The sequence below is a fragment of the Clupea harengus genome, chromosome 23 (assembly GCF_900700415.2).
Source record: "Clupea harengus chromosome 23, Ch_v2.0.2, whole genome shotgun sequence".
In the NCBI taxonomy this organism is placed as follows: Eukaryota; Metazoa; Chordata; class Actinopteri; order Clupeiformes; family Clupeidae; genus Clupea; species Clupea harengus.
In genome coordinates, this window is record NC_045174.1 from 13066622 (window position 1) to 13076043 (window position 9422).

The following is a 9422-nucleotide window of genomic DNA, read 5'->3' on the forward strand; positions in this document are numbered from 1 at the left end:
AAAATCATTTTCAATGGCTGTAGCTGACGCTGATGGTCAGCTGCTTAAGATATGGCCTTAGGTGGTTGATTGATCAATATATGCAATTCAAATATCATACATTTCATTCATGAATTTATTGTGATGTAATTTGTTGTTGTGCAATGTTTAATTTTCAATTTCTGATGTTTGAAAGTGAATTTGTGCGTTAGTTTGGTGACCCTTTGTGTCATGTGACCCCTACCTGGTTATATGACCTGGAAGTGCTACGGCAAATCGGACTTGAAAGATTGAGAGAACACACATTAATTAAATCTACTGCTGGTTTCCAGGCGAACACGGTAATTCAATTAAAGTGTCTGCATTTTGTTTTATAAATGAAATATGTATATTTGTTTGAGATGCTATGTGTACATTTTGGGTTTGTTTGTTTGTTTGTTTGTCTAGTTTTCACGGTGTTCCAGATAATAAATGCGCAGATTTGGACATCAGTATGAGACGTGGAGTGTTGTAACTTTAAGCTACTTGTATAGTTACTGTTATAGTAATACTATTCATGGGTTATCTAAATCACTGTTAGATACAAATGCACGGAGACGAGGACCGAGTGCTCGATCCAATATACCACATCCCTCTTTTCCGACTGAGAAGTGGCATACGTATCAGTTACCTCAACAGTTAACTCTTTGCTTACCATTAACGCTATGGCATCAACATTAAACTTGTCTTTTCTACTTGCATACTTCAATGGTTAATAAAGCATGTTTTCAATAGACTCATGGCTTTCATTAAACATTACAAACGACTTTCCTGCTAAGCATTCTGGAGAAACATTTAAGCATTTAGAACATTCAACACTCATTCAACACATTTCAGGTTAAACGCTCATTATCTTTTCTCCTTTTTTTTTAGAAACACACTTGAATGAGTATATAAAACATTCCTGAAATCAGTCATTGAATCTAGCAGGGTGTCTAACCGCTCTGCCGCTCCTTGTGTAGCATGTGGGTGTACTGCCTGTAGTCACCGGAGGAGGGTTGTGTGGTGGCAGGTCATGTGATGGTGAGTCCACTGACACAGGCGCTTGAGAGGGTTGTACCTCTGAGTCCAACTGTTCATCACGGTCAGTGTCTATGAACAGTCTCGGGTGTATCTTCCTCAGATGTCGCTGGTTCCTCCTTTGCGTCCTACCTGCCAGCGTCTGCACAGTGTAGGAGCGTGGTTCATCTCGCTGTCGGATGACAACAGCAGGCTCCCAGCCACGCCGTGTGTGCATGTGTACGGTGTCTCCTGTGGTCAACACTGGCAGGGCCTTTGTACGCTGATCGTAGTGTTGCTTTTGGCGGGAACTGTAGGTTCTGTATTTTGCTGTGAAGATGCTGTGGAGCTGACTGTGTCAGCACGGCACTGGAACACGGAAGTGTGCTCCGTAGAACTCTTTCCATCAACATCTGTGCAGGCGACTCATTCAGTCCTGTCACCGGTGTGTTCCTCAGTGACAGCAACACTAGTCGTGGGTCGGTGCCAGTCTGCGTTGCCTTCTTCAGCGCATGTTTTACAGTCTTTATGGCTCTCTCAGCCATTCCATTTGAAGAGGGAAAACCTGGGCTGGAGTGTGTGAGTTTGAATTCCCATGAAGCTGCAAATGACTTCATCTCATAGCTGGCAAATGGGACATGATCACTCACTATCTCCCTAGGAATCCCGTGCCCGGCAAAAACAGACTTCATCTTCTGGATCACTGTGTAGGCTGTTTTATCAGACAGGTCAAGCACTTCAGGATATTTGGTCAGGTAACCAACTAACAACAGATATGATTGACCATGTAGCTCGAAGATGTCGGCTCCGACTTTCATCCATGGCAGTTCTGGAATCTGATGTGGTATGAGTGGCTCAGCCTGGTGTTTGGGCTGTAGCTGCTGGCACTGCATGCACTTCTCCACCATTGCCTCGATGTCTCGTGCCATGCCGGGCCAGTAGAGGGATTTTCTTGCTTTGGCTTTTGTGCGCTGCACTCCTTGGTGAACAAGATGCAGCTTCTCCAAAATCGTACTCCTGAAGCTCTGGGGTATGATGATTTTGTCTCCGACCATGACAATGTAATTCTCAATCATGGGCGTCGCCACAATATAACTTGGGGGGGACACGTCCCCCTCACTTTAAAAAAAAAGTCTTTTGGACCCCCCCACATTTGCCATCAAAATATTAGTGCATGACTGGTCTACTAGTCCAGCGTTCTTTCTTTCCATTGCTTCACAATCAAATCCGTTCTATTTTATCAGTAGGGGGAATACCCATAGCAATAGAAATCCACTCCGCGTTTTCCTGGTTTCCTACACTTCACGCACGCATATTCAACTCCAATACTCCTTGATCGAAGCGTCTCGCTAGCAGCTAGCACTTGGTTTCAGACATAGACTGTCCCACAGACGAGATGGACATAAGGAGGTTTTTTCGAGGAAGAGGAAAGTGAGTCAGAGTTGCCCAAGTTTTCCCTTTAGTGGCCAAAGCACCCTTATGAGACATTCTCTGGCTGTAATAGCATTAAGTCACAAAGATCCTTCTGCAAACATTATGGTTATAGCTAGATAAGCAAGCTATTTACCTAAAACTAGCACTAGGCAATACCATACTTTATTTACCCATGGAACAGCATTTGTTGATTTCTTAATCTGGGTCTGAAATATGTTGTGCTTTTGGCCGTGTTCAGACCTAGGCGTCTGTTTCGGGCAGAAAGCAATGACCAGGAGGTTTTTTTCAAGTAGCTAAAAACAAATGCTGGTGGTTTTTTGTATTGCCATAACAACCGTGAGCTAATCTGGAGTTAACATTAGCTAACATGCTAGTTTTCTAACGACTTTTTAAATCCTCCTTTTAAATATTTTGCTCTCATTAAATGGAGAATAAAGTGCCAAAGTTGTCAGTGTCAGTATTCTGTGTATTACACCAAAACATTATCCTGACTATCACCAGACCAAGCTCAATCTTATTTAAGATTTTTACTGGGGAGGGGGGGATGAAAGAGAGAGATCATTTTCTATCTAAAAACATGGTAAATGCACCAGAATGCGGAAAATGGCATCTACATCTTTCAAAATTTCCCCAGACCCCCTGCCAAAATATGCCCCCCCCCACTCTCAAAATGCTGCTGACGCCCTTGTTCTCAATGCTTATATTGTCCTTGACTGACCAGTAGCCGTGTAGTTTCCTGTCCAGACTTTTCTTTTTCATGGGCCAGCCATTCTTGTGTTTCTCACAGCGCTTGTAACACGCTATCTGCTGCCGTTGCCTTTTTCAGTTGGCTGAGTGTTTCCTCGCTCAAGGAATCAGTGGCTTCCAAGGCATACACAACTCTCTCAGCACAGGGGTTCTCGTTAATGTTTTCCCCTTCTCTGCTTGCAGTGGCGCGTGAGAGTGTGTCGGCAATGTACATGTGCTTGCCTGGTGTGTATGTTACGTGTAAATCATATCTCTGCAGTTGTAGAAGCATTCCTTGCAGCCACGCAGCTGCTTTGCTCAGCGGCTTGTGCACGATGACCTCCAGAGGCTTATGATCGGACTGCACAGTTACTGGTCTGCCGTAGACATACTGGTGGAATCTCTTAGCAGCAAAACAGCAACTCTTTCGCTATCTGCGCGTACCTCTTTTCTGTGTCGGTGAGCACTCGTGAGGCATAGTACACTGGGCCGCCATCCTGCAGCTGACAGGCTCCCAGTCCGTCTTCTGGGGAATCAGCTTCAGCGGCTGCGTAGTACCTCAGCACTGGGGCTTGTGTGAGGGTGGATTTCAGTGTCTGTAGTGCTGAGCTGTGGTGTGGGCACCACTGCCACGCTACATCCTTCTTAAGCAGCTGTCTGAGGGGTGCTGTGAGTGAGGCTTCATTTGGTATGTACTGCGCCAGGAATTTTGTCATTCCCAGCAGATGTTGGAGACTTTGTTTGTCTTCTGGGGTTGGCATATCGACAATTGCTTTGATCTTTGTGTCATCAGCCCTCTGTCCTGCTGCCGTGATGATGTTACCCATATACTTTACTGTGTCAATTTTGAACTGGATCTTGCTGTGAGTGCCTCAACTCTTCTCACCAGCTGCAGCTCCTCACATGCATCTCCACCCAGAATCGGCTTGTCGGCCCGGCTTGACAAATGAAAGTCCAGCATAGCTTTATGTTTCGTCGTCCTGCATTCTAGAGATGCAACACCATCTGTGGGCAGGCGGGCTCCACCAAATGCAATTAAGACAGTCTCTGTGGGCCGTAGCTGAATGGGACCTGTATAAGGAGTCAACGTCACTCTCCAAATTATTTATTGTCTTTGTCTTGTAGTTGCTGCTTTTCTCAGTGCCAGCTCTACATACTGTCGTGGCTGATCATTCCATTTCTTTTCGTGATTAATATATTTTCTGAGACTGATTGTAAAGAAAATCTGATAGTATTTATTGTAATCGTTAATGTCACAATAAGGAGACGTCCATGGTCAAGCTCGATCTCAGCGCATGTACTGGTACCTTGGTACTATTTAAGCCTCATTCTTGTGGGGCGTTGTCCCGTATTAATTACCCTAATCATCTGTATTAGGTCTTGTATCGACTACCAGCAGGGGGTATATTTACTGAGGCCACCTTTGACCTGACAACTGTCTCTTCAGAGAGCTAGACTTCTTGTCTCCTGTATACTCGTTACTTCTGGCTATTATAAGAGTTCTTTACTGTAAGCATGTCCTTATCTGGTACAAGTGTCCTTATCTATTCCTGTACTGTACCTTGCGCTGAGACCCAGGCCATTCCATATTCACATCAACATAAAAAATATCCCACATAATCCCCCCTATGTCCCAAATGGCTAAGGCACACATCATAGTATTACATTGTAGAAGGTACAACATATGAAGGCATGTAAAAAGAAAAACATCAATTCGGTGTCCATTTATACGGACACCTTACTCAACATTTATACTGAGGTATATGGTCGTCCGTGTACCTCTTTCCACAGACCAAATTAAAATATAGCACCATTTCTTATGCATCCCTTCACATTTTCCTGAGACATCTTAAAATTAATAAATCAATCATCCCCAGGTAATATTACCCCGGGGAGGTCTTCATACATGTAACAATACCTATGCTAATAGTTCCCAAACCCCCCTATGTATATAAGCATGCATAATTTCATTCTTCATAGGACTGCTCCGAACGGGTCATCAGTGTCTGAGTAGTCCAGTGAATGTATTCAGTGTATGTTATTGTATGTTATGCATTGTCCGGTGTGGCAAGTCTTCAGCTCCTTTGAGCCTGCCCGAGTGAGTCAGAGGTTGCGTCTGTGGCGAACCACACGGTCGCCCTGCTGGCGAGGCAGGCTAGCACTTGACTCTGGCGTGTTATTTGTTCTTTTTTATCCAGAACTTATGTGGTCTGGTCACCCAGTTCCCACACGTCACCGTTGGAGTCAGGTTCGCCTCCTGACTCATCTTGTTCTTAATTGCTCATCACCTGTATCATTTCAAGGACTTCATCATTACCATGAGACATTGTTAGACCAACTCTGCTTTCAGTCTTATCAACTACTACTGTCATTTGAGTAAATTTAGAAGCTATTGCTCGAACTGCGAGAGACTTGAAACAGGGAAATAAGACAACATACTATTAAGCAGAACACTAATATTATGAGTGCAATGATGCCAAGCACAGAAGCAACCATGCTCCCCAGGACCCAAAAATACTTTTAAACCAGTTGGATAATAGTGAACCAAACTCAGGAGGACCTGCATTCTCTTTCATCTCATGGCGTAGTTTGAATAGTTTGTTCATTGCTATCGTGAAGTTTCCATCTGGCGCTGTGTTATTGGGAATGAAGGTGCAACAGTAACTCCCTATTTTGGCACAAACTCCTCCCTCCTTTGCTAACATCCAGTCGAGTACCATTCTATTCTGCATGGTCATTCTTGAAGTGGCATCTAACTGCTCTCCTAGTGCTTTTAATGCGTCTGACGTGTAGTTGATGAACCTCTGCTGATTGTAGTAGATGTAATTTATCCACTCTACGTTTTTATTAAGCCCCACCCAGGGAAAGATAGACTCAAACCCTGCGGTCACCTCATCTCGAGCTTTGTATTGTTGGGGAATTCCCCTAGGTTGCCCTATGGCATCCAAATAACCCCCGTATGCGAAAGGTTGATCCTCCGCCTCCGCATCTCTAGCCTCACTATCGTACACCTCCCTCTTATTCCTGAGTCGAATTTTTGCAAACCCGTCTCTTTCTGGTCCTGAGTCGTCTATATTAATAACTTTTGCTGGCTGCATTATGGCTACTCTTGCACATTTCCCTGTCCAATCTGGTGGTAAAGTGTTTCTTAACCCCCACTCTTTCCCACAAGCCCACCATAAGTCAGCCAGTGGAGCATCCTGCAACAGATAAGGGAACTTGTCTGCATACATATAGTTCCTTTTTTTTGTCGATGAATTTATCTTGGTTAGTACATGCCTGGCCCGCCACACACCTGAGGGGAACCATTCCTCTTAATTCCCATGCTTGTCTGTAAAACACTGATGTGCCTGTGGTAGTGTTGAAAGGACCAGTAGTAACCATGGTCCAAGTTCTATTACAATTTCCTTCAAACACGCCCACATCTTCTCCACCAAGCTGTTTATCTGTCATGTCAAAACATTCATAATTAAAATGCTCTTCCACTGTGTAGTCCCGTATTTCCCTTAGGTCAGTTTCCGGCCAAGTATGTATCTGTAATTTACATGAATCCCGTAATGTATAGCTTATACCGTTTCCTATATTAAAGGTCATATTTCTATGTGAATGACTTCCCATATACATCATGCATTCAAAAGGACTATATGGATAAATAGAGATGTGGTCTTTATAGTCCCAATCATGTTGAGGAGAGTCCTCCGACCTCCAGGGTACCGGAATGACCACCTTTTCTTCCGATGCCATGGAACACACATAACAGTTCTTTCCTGGTTCAACAGTTGTAGCGGTATATCTTGCCCACTTATACCAGAGGTTGTTACCTCTGGCTATGATTTTTTCGGCTTCATTACCACCCTTCCATTTCTTTAGAGGATTTCTCATACTCACGGATCCACCCCCCTCTGCTGCTCTCCGTTTTCTGGGAACTTTATCCTCATCCAGACTTTCTAGTTGGTCCTTCACCTTAGCCTGGACCTCAGTGGGGGCGGTGGCCTGGATCTCACCAGCACCATCATCCAGGACTTCCACAAGTGCGGGGGTCTGGATTGCTACTAGAATAGTTGATTGAACCTTACTCCAGGTCACCATGATGGTGATGGACTCTGAAAACCTTTTTATTCAGGAAGGCATTTCTGGCCTTGTGTTAAGTCTTATGTTAAAATGTTAAAACGTTTCCTATTATGCTTATGTTAACTAATTTTTTATTGTATTATTATAGTTAGTTTCTAATATGTTGGCACTCTGAGATTCTTCCGAATGAATAGTTCATTACAAATGAACTAAATTATTATTATTATTATTATTATCTCGCCCAGGTCGAGCTGCTGCAAAAGAATGTTCCCCATTCTAACCCCAAAAACCTAAATTGTGGTAGTCCTGTGTTCCTGAAATTCTACAAAAAGTTAATACAATATTACACACTAAACCCTTGACTTCTCACCACCATTGGCTGGAAACTCTTTTTGTTTAAAACCTCCATCTATATCCAGTCTCCTGACTGGACCAGTCCATATGCATCCACCTGTGTATTTATAATCTCAAAAAATTAGAAACAACAGATACACATAATTTCCACACGCCCTCTTGACATACTCTAAAAGTTTGTAATATGATGACCAAAGTTAGCAGTACTTTACTCCATGCTTCCCATACATTCCTTATTGTTATACTCAAATCATTGCTGTAATGCTAAAAACAAAACAAAAATTCACATATTAACAATATACTTACCCTCTCTTAGTATTGGTCCCGTCCTTAGACATTCCTTAGTCCATCATATGAACCCATCCATTTTCCAATACCTTTCCATATCTATGTAGTACATGACTACCTATACAATTACACCTTTCATCGTAAAATATTCCCCAAAAGTTGTATCCCTACTCCTTTTCTCTGATTATAGATGCTACAAACACAGCATTATGCAGAATTTTATCCCAAACATCCCATAAATAGGGTGACCATAACCCTATATTAAATTTTCCTCATATACCCCCCTTGCGCACTTGAATCAAAGTGCGCACAAATCAACAGGGCTAATAAACATGTATGAAGTTACTCTGTGGCCATCAGAGCACATTCATATTTTATCATGCCCGCCGTTCATCCCCTTTTGTTTTAAATCCACTGGTCTTATTCAATAAACTAGTTCCATTACATATTCACAGTATCTCTATTAGTACAAAGTTTGGCTGCAAAGTCATTGCTGAATCCTGTGTGGAAGACAACCATGGCCCACATGGTTTATCAAATATCTACAGGCTACCCCCCTTCAGCCACATAATAATAATGAAAGGGCTTACATTGGTGTTTACATCCTGTATACTGCATCAATCCTAACTTACACCAAGATAATCACTAGTAAACTAAAACCTCACAGGGCATGGCATTCCTTCCTCATGCCCACCCCCCTATGAAAGTACAATAATCCGTAGTTTACGTTCCTCTAAAGGCACTTCTGTTCCTCAACCAAAATCACTTAGCATAGATATTACAGCCGAGTCTGTAAGAGACACTTAAAACCACATATTTACATATATACTGTCAAGGTGTTAACATAATTCCTTTAAGTATAAGACATTTAACTCCATACCAAGACTGGCCTGTTCTGAGTTTTACTGACGCCTGCGCAGAGGATCCTCTTCTCTCTGTCACTCTCCACCCAACTGTATAACTAAGAATGTTGATAAGAGAAACTTTTCATACTCTACTCGTCTTTTTTCCTCCATCTCTCTATTTTCTCTGTATCTCTCTCCTGTTTACCATGTCTATCTTTCAACCTATAAATGCATATCAGGTTAAATCTATTTTCAGTGTTGGTGTTGAGCATCATCTACTCTTTTAAATCCTCATTAATCCTATCTATATGTGACATATTATGGTTATACTCACTATCAGTATGGATTATCTACCCTAAATCTGTGTATTTTATGGTGTAACACGAGTCTGAAGGACCATAGTGTTACCTGCAGTTTAGTTCTCTATCAGCTTGGTTTGATTACATTTGCGGTGTGGGAAGTGCTTGGAGAACCATGGTGAGGCGTGGTGTCTGACTAGTCAAAGAGAGTCCATCCGGGGTACACTGAATTTAAATTCCCATACGGCACAACACGTAGTGCCCTAACATAATAATAAGAGTATGATTTTAAATCAATATTGGCATCCTTGCTTTCTTCCCACTCACTTCACTTCACTGATACTGCACACTCCCTTACAGGGACACTAGACCTCTAGTTTCACCCACT